The sequence below is a fragment of the Protopterus annectens genome, chromosome 2.part1, assembly GCF_019279795.1.
Source record: "Protopterus annectens isolate FY-2018-M chromosome 2.part1, PAN1.0, whole genome shotgun sequence".
NCBI lineage: Eukaryota > Metazoa > Chordata > Ceratodontiformes > Protopteridae > Protopterus > Protopterus annectens.
In genome coordinates, this window is record NC_056729.1 from 1,941,088,424 (window position 1) to 1,941,107,796 (window position 19,373).

Sequence of the window (19,373 nt, forward strand, 5' to 3'; positions counted from 1 at the left end):
TGATACACCATAAACACCAAAGCACGTATGGGAATGCAAGTCCCAGTGGACCCACTTGTCCCACCTCAGCTGGCCATGTCATCGGGCACCAGCATGTCTGGGGCCCAACCCGGGACCTCATCGTTTGTTGGTCATGCACCACCTTTGTGGGGAACTACCTCAGGGGATAGGGCTCTCCCCCCCTGGGAGTGGGCATGGACAGGAAACTGTCACCAGTCACCAGGTACGGGTTCTGGTGCGTAGAGAGCTAAATCCGCAGTTTGTAGGGCTGAGGGTCAGCCTGGCTCTCTGACTCAACCCCCAACACAGCCACCTTCAGGGCTGTGAAGGTGCAGTGTTGACTGCCCATGGGTGGAGATCTCAGCCCCACTGTTTCCAATAGGGGGCTCATGGGCTTTTGATTTCCCAACACCCTTCCCCATCAAGGTGTTTACCCCACACATGTGTCATATACCGCCCCTGTATGTGTCTTGTTTGCCTTGTATGTTAACCTACACAACCTACCTCCTCAAATATACCTACTATCCCTCCTCAACAATCCACTCTCAACTGAAAAAAGGGCAATCTGTTCCCACCTAAAAGAATCTCACCCCATACATAGCTGTCCATTTCACACAAGTGTCCACTAGACACATGTAATCTGGTCTAACTGGCATCCCAACATATTAATGTTGTCCTCACCCCTCTCTCAGAGGTTTGAGTGTCCAAATCTACCTCCAAATTCAGCGTAGATGCAGAGCTGCTGAGGTAGAAGAAAAGGGCAGCTATGGACCTTCCCTACACCCCCCTGCACATCCCTAGCTATCTTCCCCACTGTCTTTCCCTCTTTGTGCCCCTTTTTCACCACCATAGCAACCCTTTTTTCTTTTTTTTTAAGAAATTAGTGCCTGGGGGTAAGCAGGATTAAGCACTTTTAAGCAGCAGTAAGTGGGTTTAAGCTTGTTTGGGCAGGGGTAAGCAATGCCTACACAGGTTAAGCAATTCAGAAGCTAATTGAGTATAAGAAACTGCAACCAGAGTTAGCAGTGCTTACATATGCGCAAACCCACACAAACCCGCTTACAACTGCTTAAACATGCCTTAATCACTCTGTATCCAATGGCCCTTGTTCTGCCCAGCAACATAATAAACAGCTTTTGCAATGCTCAAACTCGGGACCCTGTACACCATAACCAAAGTGATTCACCACTAAGTCATATCAGATACATATAACCCTGATGTTTTCACAAAGACATCATCCAGCCCAGTCATTCAACAGTACAGGAAATATATTTCAACATGTTGATGTATGTGTGTGTGTGTGTGTGTGTGTGTGTGTGTGTGTGTGTGTGTGTGTGTGTGTGTGTGTGTGTGTGCGTGTGTGTGTGTGTGTGTGTGCGTGTGTGTGTGTATTAGTATCTAAACAGATATATATATATATATATATATATATATACATATATAATATATTTATTATTTATTTTATTTATTTTACATTTGTTAACCGGGATAGTCCGACTGGATACATGTCCATTTACAGCGGCGGCCCGAGGAGAAAAGCTCCAAGCAAGATCTATATATATATATATATATATATATATATATATATATATATATATATATATATATATATATATATATATATATATATATATATATATATATATATATATATATATATATATATATATATATATATATATATATATATAAGATATATATACATACATATGCATACATCTATAGATATAATTGTTTACATCTATCTCTCTCTCTCTATATATATATATATATATATATATATATATATATATATATATATATATATATATATATCTAATATATCTACAGCAGTATATATATATATATATATATATATATATATATATATATATATATATATATATATATATATATATATATATATATATATATATATATATATATATATAAATATATATCTATATAGGTATATACAGAATATAAGATAGATATAAGAGGGAACATAACAAAAACATATATGTCCCACATGCACCATTAATGGGGTTGAGGGGGCCCAAACAACATACGATTTGTATGTATAGATACTCCCCCCTATATTCAAACATGTCTGCCCTGCAATACAATACCAACTGTTACAGATCCCATAACCAGGACCTGATACAACATGGGCACAAGATGTTAAAAGTACTCCATCCCACCTGTATGATGTCAGGCTGGTATCAGTAACATATGCAGTACAGTCTGGCTACCATGGGGAATGTATAGTGTGGAAGCAATCAACATTCCTAGGATACATATGCACAGACACATGCATGTAGAGGCAGATATATATATATATATATATATGTATATATATATATATATATATATATATATATATATATATATATATATATATATATGTACATATACATATATTTATATAGATATATATGTATCTACATATACACACACAGAGATATGTATAGGAAGATACATATGTAGAAGGTGAACACAATACGGAACATCCACTATGCTTACAGTTGCCACCTTACTAACTGGACACTGTATGAGCCACCCATACAAATGACAAGTGTTCCCTACATCATATACCCACAGAGAGGTCAAAGGATATAAAACCACACACAGATATACATACATGGGAGAGCTTTATTTGTGTACTATTACAGTTCTATATGCTATGTCATATAGCTGTTTAGACACTAACATACATATGAACAGAGTAATGCAACTGTGAAATGGTTATATTAATACAGTAGTCTGGAAAGGTTTACATATGTTGCTGTCCAGGCCGAGGCCTTCAAGTAGTACAATAGTAAAGACAGACTGGGCCACAGGATACCGTTCAATCAACAGTAAATAATGCAGATGTATAGCCCAGCAGCCTCTATCTACACTCTGTATACAATTCCTAGGGATAAAGACCTCAGTTGACACACTGGGATGTATCTGTTTCATAACAAGGCATAACTGACACCATCACAATCACACTGACATCCAGGACAGTCTGTATGGTAGGAAGCAGTAGGCCTGCATTTACCCAAGGTGAATTGTATGGTAATGTACATCCAGATACCTTAAGGCAGCTTACCCCTGATACCCTCACATGTTGTAACAGCCTATGTTAGTTATGGTGCATCCCCCCAACTCAGTAATACAGGGCCATATACCACTGTTACATACACTGGCCTCTGGAGTGCATAAGGGCACACATGTATTGTGTAGGTGAAGCCAACACATATATGAACCCAACCCCACAATATGTGTGGGAGACACAACAGCAGTGGACTGATGGCAGCAATGACAGCATGACATACTTACAGTCCACTACATATCAACCTCTGACAGCATGTCATATGGACAAAGCCTGGTATGTAGGTGGAGGAGAGAGGCTGAAACACAGGCCCATATGTGTAAAACCATTGTCATACACTAAGAAAATTGCTGGTGTTACAGGATAGTCTGCAACATACCCTTAGTCAGGAATATGAAGTTAGAAACAGAAATGGACGCAGCCATGTACTGATAGCACTCAACACACACACTGGCAGTGATGTATCTGGTACAAGACCCGTGTGGTGGACAGACAAAACATAATAGGCACACCTCTGGCCATCAAGTGGCGAGGCCCACAGTTGAGAGGTATGCAGACAGACTGCATTCCACGTTAAACTAGTAGGTACACACAAACCCTGTAACACTGGTGCTATACAATGCAGGCAACAACACTACTTACACTCTTGTCTATAGTTCTGGAATCTCCTACAAATATGTAGCTGGCCTGAGGATGCAGGTTCTCCTGTAAGAGGTAATGCTACCTGCTGTCTGTAACACTGCTGCCCACACACAGGAAGGATGTCCATCAATCAGGAAAGGTAAAGGGACCACACCTGCATGATGTAGGGATTTATAGTAGTTGATTGCCATGACAGTGGTAATTGAAAGTACTACACAGCATGCTGCATGACACTGATTGGTGCAGAGGCCATCACCTGATCATGTGCATCACCTACAAAACCCATGCTGCAATCTATGCAAAGTAGCTCATTTCATTTACTGGAGAGAGACCGAAAGAGAGAGAGATAGAGGGAGGGAGAGTGCATGTAGGGCACAAACAAACAAACAAAAAAAAAAAATCAAGCAAACCATCCAGAAGAGACTTCATTCCCAGAGCAGGTATGTGAAGAATATATGCATGTAATTGACCATGGTACTTAGTCCATAATAATGGTTCAGATGATGTGGAATGATGTATATTTGACTTCAGGTATTATTGTTGTAATGATGTTCAGCTGAACAACTAAGGACAATAGAGTCCGTCCCTGTGGGTAGTAGGCCATACCCATCAACTGTGAAGAGCAGCACTGACTGATGAGATGTAAGCCAGCATAGTGTGTGTTGTGTAATGGGAAGTATGTATATTACTGTGGCCAATAGCCAGTGGTGAAAGTAATGGCATAACGATGAACACATGGGCTCCACAGCCCACCTCTTTCAGGATACTCAGGTTAACCTGTATTGTAGCATGGCAGGCGTGCCATAGGTGTGTAATAGGGTTACCTGCAATCTGGCCCTACATATACCCCACTAATGTCAAGCTGTGTCCATATGTGGCACCTGTCTGTGTTGTAGCAAGGCAGAACAGTGCAGCAGTGCAGGAAGGTGTTGTGAGATTGTGGACCTGATATCTGAATGTACCCCACATATAGTTATGCATATGTGTACACATATATACATATGTATATATATATATATATATATATATATATATATATATATATATATATATATATATATATATATATATATATATATATATATATATATATATATATATATATGCATATTTATGTCCACAAATATGCAGATACCCATGTATAGACATATATAGGAACACATATATGCTATGTGTGAGGAAACAGCACACATAGCAATACACACAGATATCTACAGCTGTCAGTGTGTGCAACATGGACGGGTATGTCACATGCAAACCCCTTTTTGGGACCATATTGCCCTTGTCTGTGAAGTATGGAATGGGAATATGGGGAAGTATGGCAGGTATAGTTGTGGAGGTGGTCGGGGTTGGTAGATATAGAGGATAGCCTACAGGGGTGGTGTGTGACACATGTGGTGGGTAAACACCCTGGATGGTGTGTGTGGTCTGTGATGTGAACACCCCATGGGTCCCAATATGGACACAATGGGAACAAGCCTCCCACCCTCTGCTACTCACAACAGCAGTCCACGTCTCAAAGATGCCTGGCCAGGAGGCTGAGCAGGAGGAGCATGTGGGCCCTTTGAATGTGTACTGGGCGCCTCAAGGTGATGTAGCACATCTCACATGTGTCTGTGGAGCCTGGTATGGAGCAGACCCTGGAACTGATCTCAGGGATAGGAACATGTCTGTGTGTGTCCCCAGGGGGGTACAATATCCCCTGAGTTTGTTCCACCTGACGGTATTGCTGGACCAGTACATGAGGAAGCCCCAGGGTGGGTCACACATGTGATGTGGGTTGGTACCATGGGCAGATGAGTTTGGAGAGGTGGTTCTGCTGGCCAATAGTACATATACATGCTATTGTGCCACTGTTATAGAACATATGTCGGTAGTAATAGTTTACACAATCCTGGAACATGTCCAACAGCATGCCTTGATAATCCCAATAACACAGAATGTCAGATATACAGCAAACACATAGCAAGCATACCACAGGCATATATGGAGCCATTGTGGCCCTGACAATGGCATGCAGGTGAATAGTCTGTAACAGGCCAGCAATGATAGTGTCCACACTGGGAACATGGCTACAATCACATTGCACAAAGTGTGGTACAGTGCAATATCTGCCCCACTGTTGGGTATGCTGTAGCCATACTTATTGAGTTGTGTGTACAGTTTGTTGTCACTGATATGGTGTGGGGGGGTGACAGTGATGTGTATTAAGAACTGTGGTAACCTTGCTGCATGACTTGCTCACACCTATGTCCATCTGTATGTCTTTCAGACACGATGTCTCATGGAAGGCTGCCAGCATACTCAGCAGCTGAAAATGACATTCTGGTTAATGACCACATACATCACTTTGCAGTCTTGGTTGGCTGGGCTGCCCATGATCAGTAGGAGTGGACTGCCCTGTGGATCGACCTAGTCCACAGGGTCAATGATGTTGGACTGCACAACTGCAGTTATGAGCAGGTCCGGCATCATTGTTATGACCTAATTCGCAATGCCCATCTGCATGCTGCTTCAATCCAGGGGATCACCTTGCCACAGGGGGGGCCATGCCATCCATCCCCCTGACATACGTGGAGGAGCTCCTAGCCAGCCTCGTGGCACCTGCCCATCACATAGCCACCAACCGCTGGACACCTTTGTGGAGGTGGGTGCCACCCACACACCAGCCAAGGAATGTGCAAGGCCACAGGGCACATCAGTAGACCACTGTTGCATATACATTCACGTTGGTACAGGTAGATCATGCATGTCTGACATGGTATAAACATATTTTGTTGCTGCATAGTAGTGATAAACAGATGTACATATATGGTAGTATTGTGGACATGTACTGTTGATGTATTGTAATGCTACACCCAACCTGTAGCAATGCCACAGGAGTGGCCACTGACTTTGCATCTCTCACGCTCTTATGTAGGTCCCTCTGGTATACCACCAAGGCAGCAGCCTGTAGCTGGTGAGTATGGTTTATGTAGATGCTTGCCACTACACTGGGCATATAATGGCGATGGTATATTCCATGCACACATCTAACACACCTACTAAGAATGCATGCTGTACATGTGCACATATTGTTGCTGTTAAATGCACGACATCACAATAGTGACCATGATGGGTATTGGAAGGGTATGTCAGACAACTGCATGATAACTAACATCCCATCATTACGGAATGTGTCCACAGAGAGTAACATAATGGTGGGAGACATGGCCTACAGTAGGGACATGTTTAGAACAACACCCATATACAGTGCAACATCAGTGTATATACATGTAGGACAATGGCAACTGTTGCAGTTACACTATGGCATAAGGCATTACTGTGGTCCACATTATCAGCTGGGACTAGGCTGTAACATGTGGTGTTCAGTGTATGGGACACTGCAAAGTGACACACATGTGTAGGCCTTACTTGGCAAGCATCTGCAAAAAGGCTGAAGGGGGGTGCCAGCATGGCACACCAGTGCACTGCAGCAGGGATCCTAAGGATGCTAAGAATAGCTGTATCTGCACATAGTCAGGTTCAGGAACTGTGGCAGATGTAACCCTACCCCCAGAGCAATAGTGACGGCAGTGTGTGAACACCAAGGGATATGCACATGAGCAGGCTTGCAATCATGCAGATTATGGGGAAAAGTGTAGGGCAGACTGAACATACATTGGCAAATGCAGATGGCCCATGCTAGTATACCCCTGACAGGAGTAGTGACTATTGCAATACACATAACATTAGGTGCAACAAACCATCAGGATAAGGGTTTGCGCACATATGCCCACACAGAGTGTATGCATTGTGGTCAGCATCTGCACACCTAACACATTCCGTAGACACTGCATGTGAAAGTACAGGACATTGTCAGATATCAGGCTCATGTATTATTAATATATGCAGTGATGTGGTCCCATGGCAGATCAAGGATGGATGTGACATATCAATAAGGGTGTGTACACCCCCATAGCCATGGTATGCTCTGATGGTTGTCAGTGTAATAGTATTGGATTGGTCATACATGGTCCACTGATGTTGAGATCTGTTAATCAGACATCAGACATTCACAAATAACATCTCCCCATATATCATTCTAAGTATGTGTTGCTGAAAAACATAGGGGCTGTGAGCATTAAAGCTGACATAACTGACACAGTATTACACATTCAGCAATGGGTTGTACACCTGTGAGGTGTGGTGCACAGTACATGGCAGGGTGCAGAACAGGTGCACAGCAATACTGTGTACATGGGTGCAGAGGTATCCAGGGGAAGGGGCATCACCTAGTGACACAGCACATGCATCACACACATATATACTGTTGCTAACATGGATTGACTATAGCTACACTGCATGCTGTTGTGTACCATATGTTATGCATGTTGACAGATGGGTAATAGGAGGACTGTGTGTACTATCATTGTGCAGCCTCACCTTTGTGTGTGTGTGTGTGTGTGTGTGTGTGTGTGTGTGTGTGTGTGTGTGTGTGTGTGTGTGTGTGTGTGTGTGTGTATGTGTGTGTGTGTGTGTTTGTGTAGGTGGCCATGTATGCAATGTGTGATTGTGGGGTTGTTCATACAGCAGTACTGACCATTGGGATAGTGCAGTACATGGACATGGACTGCCACATGACACACCAGGAATACTTGTCATGTATGTGATCACAAGACAGCTGATAGTATAATAAGGTCTGTAGCATGGAACATGCATTGAGAGGGAAGGTAGACACAAGGTATACCCTTAATATCACATTCAGCAGGGAGGTGACCGACAACCCACATATGCAGCACTAAAGATGCATTGGGGGAGTACTAATCAACACCAGGGAGTGTAGCCATAAATTACAGTTGTCACATGATAGGCTGATTGAGCAGCATATCTGGCATGTACTGAGCAATACATACACATGACATACTAGTGCGTGATATTATGGAGTGAACATAGTAACCCACACATATAGGTTCCATACTCACGATGTCCAGAAACACACAGGGTGAACACTGATTGACAGCAGTGTGGCTATCTGCAACCACTACACACAGGTCAGGCAGGTAATGTAGTGACAGGTCTTGTGTTGTGATCACTTGTCTAGGCATTTAGAGGACTGATATGTTAATGAGTGGTATAAATGTGTGTATGTTACCAAGTGTGATGCAGGATGGGGAGCACATTTTATTTTTTTATTTTTTTATTTTACATTTTGTTAACTACTGGGGGTGTCTGACTGAGCCAAAAAGGCCCTTTTTTCAGCAGAGGCCCGGGGAGAAAAGCTCCACATAGAAAAATTACAGATACATTTAGTTATTTAGACGTGATCAGTATACACACAAATGACCAAAAACATGTTTTTACAGTGGTATGCAGCACATCAACAATTACAGTGGAGAGAACAAACAAAAAATATTAATTTAAAAATAAAGGTAATTAATAGATTTGCAGTGTACAGCTGAAATTTGGAACATAGGTAGAATACATACATAATACACAGGTATAATGCATACATTGTAGATTAGCCTGTGTTTGTGAGTAAGACTGAAAACTATTATCAAGTACTCTAGGTTTAGTATGTGTACCTTATTCACTTTCACTAGCCTGGGGAGCAATCATGGCACTGCCAACTTTGCTTGAGATGTTAACTGGTGAGGTATTTAAAGGAGGCTTCGGACGATGTGTTTTGAATGCTAGTGGAGACGGAGTTCTATTTTTTAGCCACTGAACTACTATATAGTGCATCTCCAAAGCTATTGTAGCTGTTGTTGACTTCTAGTAGTAGTTTGCTTGATGATCTAAGAGGCCTTTTGGCTGAGTGATGTTGTACTAGGTTTTTGAGGGCAGGACACTTATTGCAGAGGTAATAGATAGAATGACAGAGGCAGAGCTGATTGTAGGTTAGGAAATATACGTGGGACTGTCTGTAAATTCTAAAGTCAAGGACAGGTAGGTATTACAGTGGTGTGTGTGTGTGTGTGTGTGTGTGTGTGTGTGTGTGTGTGTGTGTGTGTGTGTGTGTGCGTGTGTCTGAGTGTGTGTGCGTGTGTGTGCATGTGTGTGTGTGCATGTGTACTGTTAGGCAATGCTGTACAGGTTTTAAAGTGCATTTATTATTTTTCCGCACAGGTGGTGAGGTGGGTCAGGGTCCCTCCTGCATGCATAACAAAACACCAAAAAGAAGAAAAGAAATTCTCAAAAACTCCAACACATAGCAAAAAGCAAACGCCAACCACGAAGATGGAAAACCACAACGCTTTATTCACATGTCCTGGTACCTCGGCAATTCACATTCAGTGGAACAATACATCAAATAACACCCATCTCCTTAAATACAAACACATCAAACTCATTATTCTATCAACCAATTAATAAAAGCTGTGATAGAAACTTTTTTCCCTCCTTTTTGCTTAATTACTTTACAAAACAGTTTGATACCATTTTCCATAGAAATGCCCATAAATATTTAGATACTAGTTTATCAATAAATCACTTTATCCAACATTCAGATTATACAATACTTCTTAAATAGATGAATGAATGGTAAAACTACTCTAAACATTTGATGTCCTACGAAAACAACATTAAGCAATATTAAATATTATAAATATTTTAAATATTTTCAAATATCTTTAAATATTTTTTAATACAAAATATCAAATACAATATATCAAATGCAAAATATAGAATGCAAAAACTTTCTCATGAAACAGAATAACTCAAAAAACATCATATCATATTTCATAAAGACAAACCTGCATCTAAATTTAAACCCCCCGAATATAAAGTGTGAAAACTGAGAATCAACATATTTTCTAATTTGTTAAGTTCTGTCCTGAAATTTCCACCATCAAAATGTGGTCTGGCTAAAACACTAAAAATAAATCCCTCAGTGTTTCCATTATGAACTTTAACAAAATGAAAAGCCACAGGACTATCCAAATTCTCCCTTCTCACATCCCCCAAATGTTCCAAAATGTGAACCTTAATCTTTCTGGTAGTTTGACCAATATACCATAATGGTTGAACATAATCACACCCTAAAACATAAACCACCCCTTGTGATAAACAATTAAATTTTTCAAACGCCCTATATCTCTTCCCATTACTTTTCATACCATCTAAATTTCTAACCAAATGACATACAGAACACCTACCACATTTCTCCATACCAACATTTTCTCCATCAGCAGACTTTTCTAGTTTTTTGTTTAATAGCTCCTTTAATTTACCAAATATTCAATAAGAAAAACTAATATGAGTAGGAAACAAACTTCCCACAATCATATCATCACAAACCACACTCCAAAACTGTCTAACAATCTTCTCTATGGTCTGAGAAAAATCAGAATATCTAGAAACAAAAAATAGTTTCTCCTCCTTATCAATAACTGTGTGACGTGTGCTAAATTCACTTCTTACTTTCCTTCCACCACATAATCTGCTTTTTAAACCTGACAGAATTTCCATTGAATACCCTCTACTCATAAGTCTATGAACCACTTCATCTAATGTCTCATCCCATAAATTGGGATCAGAAGTGTTTCTCAAAATTCTTTTAAATTCCTGTTCAGGCAAAGCATTGATTAAATGTGGAGGATGCATGCTGCTAGCATGTAAGAAGTTATTGACCGAAGTTGGTTTTCTAAAAGGTCTAAAATGCACCTTATAATCCTCCCCTACATAAAATTCAACATCCAAAAATGAAATTGCTAATCTAGAACATTCAGACACAAAATGGAGCCCATGTGCATTGATGTTTAAGTCCTGCATGAAATCATCAAACTCGGAAGATTCCCCCTTACATACAAAAATGAGATTGTCTATGTATCTTTTATAAAAAATAACATTATTTACAAAAAACTTTTTATGAAACATAAATTCTTTCTCAAATTCCCCCATATAAATAACTGCATACGTAGGAGCAAAAGCCACACCCATTGCCGTTCCTTTCACTTGAAGATAAAATTCTCTATTCCAAACAAAATAATTATGAGTAAGACTAAATTCCAGCAGAGATAACAAAAACGAAGTTCTGGGTCCTTCCCCCATTATTTTTCTCATAGCTTCCAATCCCCACTGTTTATCAATATTAGTGTACAAAGAAGAGATGTCCACCGTAGCCCAATAAAATTCATGATTCCATGACATACCCTTTAATAGTCCACACACATCCTGAGTATTCCTAACATGAGAAGACACTCTAGATAGATATGTCTTGAGATGAAAATCAATGAATTTATTAGTTCTCTCAATATAAGAACCTATCCCTGAAATAATAGGTCTTCCCAGAGGGTTGACCAAATCCTTATGAACTTTAGGAATAGCATAAATATAAGGATGCCTAGGTTCCTTTACCAACAACTTATTAACATCACCACAAGACAAAAAAAACAAGCCTCTCCCCTCTTTCAAGTAATTCAGCCAATTCATCAGAATAATGTTTTAATGGATTAAAACCTAGTTTTTCATAGGAATCCTCTCTAAGTAATGCCTCAACACTGTCTGTGTATTTTTCACTATTCATGATGACCCAATTGCCTCCTTTATCAGCAGGTCTTATGACCACTTTATCTAAAGTGGTTCTGAATTATTTCAGTGCAAGCCATTCTGCTTTGGAAAGATTAAATAATCTTTTCTGCCTACAAAATTTCAAATATTTCTTTCTAGTACAAACCACATTTTCAAAAACATTAATGGCAACAAATCGCTTCGGGGGCAAAAAAGTACTGTCACTGGGCAAATACGGCATGCTTAAACGAGTGTAACCCATACCAAAAAAACCCTCATCCCTATCACTTTCACAAGCATTTTCATTTTCAAAGAACAAATCATCAGGGATGTCATAAATATTCATACTGAGCAACTCGTCATCTTCTTATACATTTGTCAAATTATCATGGTCATCAGAAAAGTCCCTGCGACCATGAACATTACGTTCAGAAAAAAACACTTTTAGATTTAACTTACGAACAAATCTTTTAACCTCCAAGAGAACATCAGATAACATAGGCAATTTCGTCGGAATAAACTTAGTACCCCTACGTAAAACATTACACATCTCGAAAGACAAACTAACATCAGAAAGATTCACAATATTCATGCTATTATCAGCTTGACATTTAAATGGATACGCATTTGGAACAATAATTTCATCTAAATTAGAAGCCCGGGTTGCACTTACAATCAGTTTTTCTAAAAAAAAGATGTTTTCCCCTGATTCCTTTTAGAACGCGTCTGAACATTCAATTTACTTGCATTTGAATCAGTCCTACTAGTCCCAACCCTTTCTGTAGAACTGTCTCTTCCAACTTCATCAAATGATATGCTCTTGCGACTACCAACAGTCTCCATGGAGGAACAGGATGATCCGTCGTCACTTCTAGGCATGCGCATATTACTTTTCTGGCGTTGACGCTGCTGTCGACCCTTGCGTGGCCAATCAAAAATCTCATTTCTTTCATGATCCCTAATGTCTCTGTTGAGCTTGGATCTCTTCCTCCCAATGACATCATTTTCCACCTTACTAATCTTTTCATTAATGACTTTAAAAGTACCTTGAAAAACATTGGGGGAGGTCTTATCCATCAGTTCATGTTGTAACTTAATTATTTCTTTACGCAAACTTTCAACTTTCAACAGCTTTTTGCTATGTGTTGGAGTTTTTGAGAATCCCTCCTGCATGCAATTTGATGTTGGTGTCCATACAGACACCGAAGATGATGATAGTACTGTTGAGGTACACATGGGGATGTCAGGGGCCAAAACAGTGCCAACACTTGACACCCCTCTTTTAGCCACCCCAACCCTGCACACAGTTTCAGTGCCTATACATACCCCATCAACAGTGGCCATAGAGGAGGAACAGCTGGCGTTTGGTGGCAGTGCACAGGAAAGTGTGGTAACTGTGCCTACTGTGTCTGGTCACAGCAGGCATAGCCATATGCCTGGTAGGACACCACATAGGCAGATGTGCCAGTGTGCTCATGGTAGGGCCACTGGTCATCATGCCCCTGGCAGACACGGCACAGCTGGTACCAGCAGGTGCATGTCTCAGGCTGTCATGGTGCTGCAGGCACGTATAGAACATTACACCAGACAGGGCCTGAGGCTGCATAGGTCTGCTCTCACAACTGCAGGTAACAATGCCCGTGAACTGGCTGGTGCCATCCATGCATTAACTGAGTTCATGGATAGATGGTCTGGTGAGATGATGGCCCTTATCGACCATGGTCTGTCTGTGCTTGAACGTGTGGTAGGAGTGCAGTGATGGCTGCGTGGATGTAGGCCAGCAATGCCAAAAGCTGGCAGTCCATGGACGTGCTAGGACACCAAGGGGCTCTGGAAGTGGCAGTACCAGCCCTGGCACTGCGGGGGGCACTGTCCACACCACACCACAGCATGAGCACGTGGTTCTGGCCAGCCCCAGGAGGGACCTGGTTCCAGCAGACATATGTCATCATCAAGTGAGAGTAGCACATCGAGGTCTGTACCTGAATGTGTGCATGGAACCCCTGGCAGGCACAATCCACGTGTCCGTGTCCGGAGGAAATGAACTGCACACCCTGTCAGGTATGGTCTGCAGCTGTCCATAAACACCTGTGTAGGGCAGCCACATTGCAGAACTGAGTGCATGCATATCCACACACTATACAAACACACCTAGGGCAACCCCATACTTACACACACCACATCACACCTCAGTACACCCCTCACCCACATACATGATGTCAAATGTATGGCCCACCCTCAGCCTCTGGCAAACCAACACACCCTGTGCATATGATTATATCTGTGCCACATCCCTGTCATCCATACCATTGATGCAGGGACAAGCTAATATGGCTCTGATGCACACGGTAACTATACAACAGTGTCCCACAGTACTGCAGTGTAACATGTTGTAAGGAGTAAAGTGTAATGCATATATGTCAGGTAGTGTAGCCATCCAGCAATGATATATTATAGCTGTTAGTAACACTGGTTGATTGTGGTCTCTATAATGTTATTCATTTGTGTTGTAGGTGTACATGTGTCAGCACAAGGATGGTCTGCAGTCATATTCCACAATGGGGTATGGCACTGTGGTGACACCATGGCTGTGACATATCTGGTGTACAGTTGAACACATCACAGATTTGTATAACAGTTATTGCCTGTGCCACATGGACAGGTGACCTGCTGGGGTGCGTATAATCTGCAACCTGATATAGACCCATCCACATACATGCACACTCTTACTTGGCAACACTGGGACTAGACCCCTACCTAGGTATGTAGTGATACTGAAGTGTATGGCTTCCATTGCACACACCACACAGTGTTTAGGGTGAGGTGTGTTCCAGGTTACATGTTACATGCAGAACATCCCCAGACATGTACAGTATGCTAATGGGGGATGTAATGGGTGCATATGGACAATACATAGTGTGACATACCTTCATATACACCTTAACAGACACATAACAGGCAGACACACATCTGAGAGACCTGGGCCTATCGCTGCTAACTAACTTGACTGTGTGTCCAATGTGTTACAGGTAGGCTGCACACAGCACATACATAACTGGCCTGGATTGTGGTATTAGTTACCTGTATGGTTGATGGTGACAGTGGTAACCATAATGTGGTACATGGGACATATACCGGGTATACCTTGGTGTAATACCTTGGTGTAATGACAGCGTACATAGCATCCACATCTCCCAGTGGATATTGTACTCTCTGAAACCTATGATGACACTCTGACATACCCGCCATCACACATTGGCCATGACTGTGATATGCATCTAATGCACATGCCACACGCATATTAGAGTGCTGCATTGTCACACCTCACATATGGGCAGCAGCAACACTATCAGTACTACTGTGTGGCAATAGGTATTGCAATAGGAGTATGTGGCTTTGGAATGCTGTACCCTACAGATAAATGGGTATGCACACATACACACACTTGCCATAACACAATGGGTATCCCATGCCTATCAACCCATTTATACAACACTGTTGTGATGTACTGCAAGGCTTATATAGCCGGTACGGAGAGGAGCTTAACAGGGTATATGTAATGTCGCATGCAGCAGCAGCCACGACTGGCTATGGCAATGGGTGTTGCAGTGGTTGTGAAGGCCCCCATGGAATTCTCACATATAGGTGTGCTAACACATAGACTCTGCTATACCCAGTCATGCACACGCAAACATGTGTCAGTACTGGGGTGCATCACTGCAGGTGGTCATAGCTGTGTACCTAGCTATTGTCCAAGGAGAGATAAGTTGTGTAGGGGTTGTGTGTACAGTATTATCCTGCCACCTGCCATGTGGCAGCAGGAAATCTATCGGCAGACACTACTGTGGTGACTCTCAGGGTGAGAGTGACATCCATCAGCCATTGCTCCAGGTGCTTCCTGCACATGGCCACTGAGGTGATCAAGTTGACATGCATGCAAAATGCATTGCAACACATGGTTAGTGTCTGTGATGGAGATCTGTACCCAAGCATGTTCTGTTGACTGTGGTAGTGTAGTGGAGGTGCCCATGGCATATGGTGCATACAGGGTGCTATCTCCAATATGTACAAGTTCTAACACAGCTAGGCAGACATGTCAGTGTCAATCAAACTTATGATGCCTGTACATATCCCAACTGGATACCTGCCATCTGCACATCTGTATTGGGACTGACACTGATCAGCTTGACAAGTAGCTATGCAGTAGGATGAATGTGTTGACAGATAGACATTTGGCAACAATATGTATGCCATACCTACATGTCAGGAGCCCTCGCTATCATGTGTTGTACACATGGTAGTCTGCCATTACATTCTACATGCCGGATCATTACCCAGTTGGGGTTATATACTCTGACACAGCTCACACACTAGGGATACAACAGGGGGGCCTCAGAGTCCAGCTATGCCTGCAGGTGTGACTGTTGTCAGTACTATATTTAGCACTCTACTCTTGCCTGGGTAGGCACTGTCAACAGTCATACCATCATGATACACTACATGCCAGTGTGACAGCATGTACCCTGTGCTACTACCCCTGTATGTAACACAGTCATATGGACAACAGTGCTGTACAAGCCTCATATATGTCTGTGTCCCACACATGACACTGACACCCCTTGCTATTGTAATGACAGCACATAGGCACATGTATTGTACATGGCATTACATACACTTATTACAGATGTCATTACACCTCTATGTTATCAGACTGGGTGGTGTGAACTGGTTACCAGGGCTAAGCCATGCTTAGCAGGTATCAGCATTGCTGCAATATAACAGCTAAGCTGATTTTTCCCACTGGAAAGTGAAGCCTGCACTGTGTAAGCACCCATAAGTATACCCATAGCTTAGCACCGCTTAGCGTCATGCAAACCCCCATAAATGCGCTAAAAACTGCTCAAAATTGCCTTAACCACTCTGTGTCCGACAGCCCTTGTTCTGCCCAGCAACAAAATGAACAACCCTTGCAGGTCTTGAGCCCAGGGCCCTGTACACTAAAGTCATAGCAATTAACCACTACGCCATAACAACTGTGAAGACAGCTGTTGCTTTTCCAATATATCTGTCAATACACATATTGATTAGTATTGAACAATTGCCTTTACTTCCACAACTGTGTAGTACTTGTTATTAATATGACTGTTGCATCACACATGTCTTTTTATCATAATGTACATATAGCAGATACATACAATGAGATACATCTGGGAGTGTATACACAATGGAAAGATTTCCATTCCTGCACTGTAGTGCGATCTCGGAGTTGGTATATTAAAGTTATGGGGAGTGTGGGGGCGTAGCCCCCCTGCTAACAGTTTAATGGAAATTTTATTTTCCTTTCTATGGATGTACTCAAAATGTCGAAATTCTGAATGTCAGTCATATGGTTGTCGGTCATATGGCTGTCAGCATTCTGGCATTTTGGCATTTTGAAGTAGATCCATATATATATATATATATATATATATAGAGAGAGAGAGAGAGAGAGAGCTATATATGTATGCACATCCTGTGTGTACAGATATGCCTATTTATGTAGATATATATGTAGATATCTATAACTATATGTGCATACATATCTTTTCTGATATACCTATTACTGTCAATATATATGTAGATATCCATAGGTATATGTGCATATGTATATCTGTATATGTGTAGACATATATTGCTGTGTATTTTGAGCATTTTCTGGCTTGTTAAACTTGATTTCTACATTAGTAACTGTATTTAGAGCACAACCTAAAGCTGTTTACTGAAATTCCTGTTTGCACTTATTTTTAAAATCGTTTTTTTCTCAAAACTTGCATTTTATATGTCTTTGGCCTAGCACTCTTGTGTGGGGTCATTTGCTGCACTGTTATAACTTGTTAATACTTGTGAACCTCTGCTATCTCTGAAAAAAACAAAAAAAACAAAAAAATCTTGCTTTTTTCCCCACTTTTCTGAGATTTAAAAAAGTTCAGTTACAGGCTTGCTGTTCTTGAACTGTTTGTAAGTTTCTGTGAGGCCATTTTTTGCTTGGGCTAAAGGGAAGTCTCTCTGTTGATCAGTGGCAGTGAAAAACATTGAGCAGCCTGCCTGCCCCTGTGGGAGTGGTTACTGACTTGAAACTGTAGTTTTATTGGCCATTTTGGGTCAATTCCAAAACTCCTTCATCTTCCTCTATTAAAACCCTCTTTTGCGTGGTGGGCAGCGCCGCCTAATTGGGTTTAAACTATTCCTGGCTCCACAAAGTCTGCTCTTCACTTTTTCCCTTAGAACTGCTCTATCTCTCAATTTAAACACCATTTTCTCATTCTAAGGTCCTTCACTGGTCCAATTAAGTAATCCTACAAGTTAGCACTATTAAACCATAAGCACTACTTACTCTTATACTCTCTATGATTACCCTGTTCCATATTGGTCCATCTTAAATTCAGTTTCCCTATATTACTCTAGCATGTCCAAAGGTCAGTCAATGGTTTCCTCTCCAGTCCAGCTGGTGAATCTGGTAATTTTGAGGCAGTGTTACAACTGTCTCATGTACATGGACAACCCTCTCCTCCTCGAAACAGGTTCAAATATATGTCAGAGATGCAACTATTTAGCCAAACTGGAGGCTGAGCTCTCTCATCTCAAAACTGGTGTAACCAGTCAGGAGGAGAAGGTAACCTCACACAACACAATTCCAGTATCACATAGTCCCACCACATAAGCGAACCAAACACATAAATACACAAAAACATACTCGGAGGCTCTAAATAAAAATCTACCTAAGCAACAGAGACCTCCAAAGCAGACATCCAAGCAAACGCTACCTCAAAACAAAACACGCACAACACATAGCCCACAAAGTCAGTGTGCCAAGCAGCCACAGCCCTTAAGGCTGAATAACACACCTGATACTCTTGTAATAGGTGACTCTATTGTCAGACACACTGACGTCCCACTCACCAGGTTGAATAAAGAGAAGGTCATGGTGAGCTGCCTGTCGGGTGCTAGGATCCGCCACATAACGCAAGCACTCAGGTCACTCCAAAGGAAATACAAATATGACTCAGTCATTGTACATGCTGGTGTGAATGACCTGAGATGTACCTCCCTGGACTACATGAAAAGAGACATAGAGGAGCTCTCTGATCATGTAGCACAGGCTGGTATGACCCTGACCTTGAGCAGC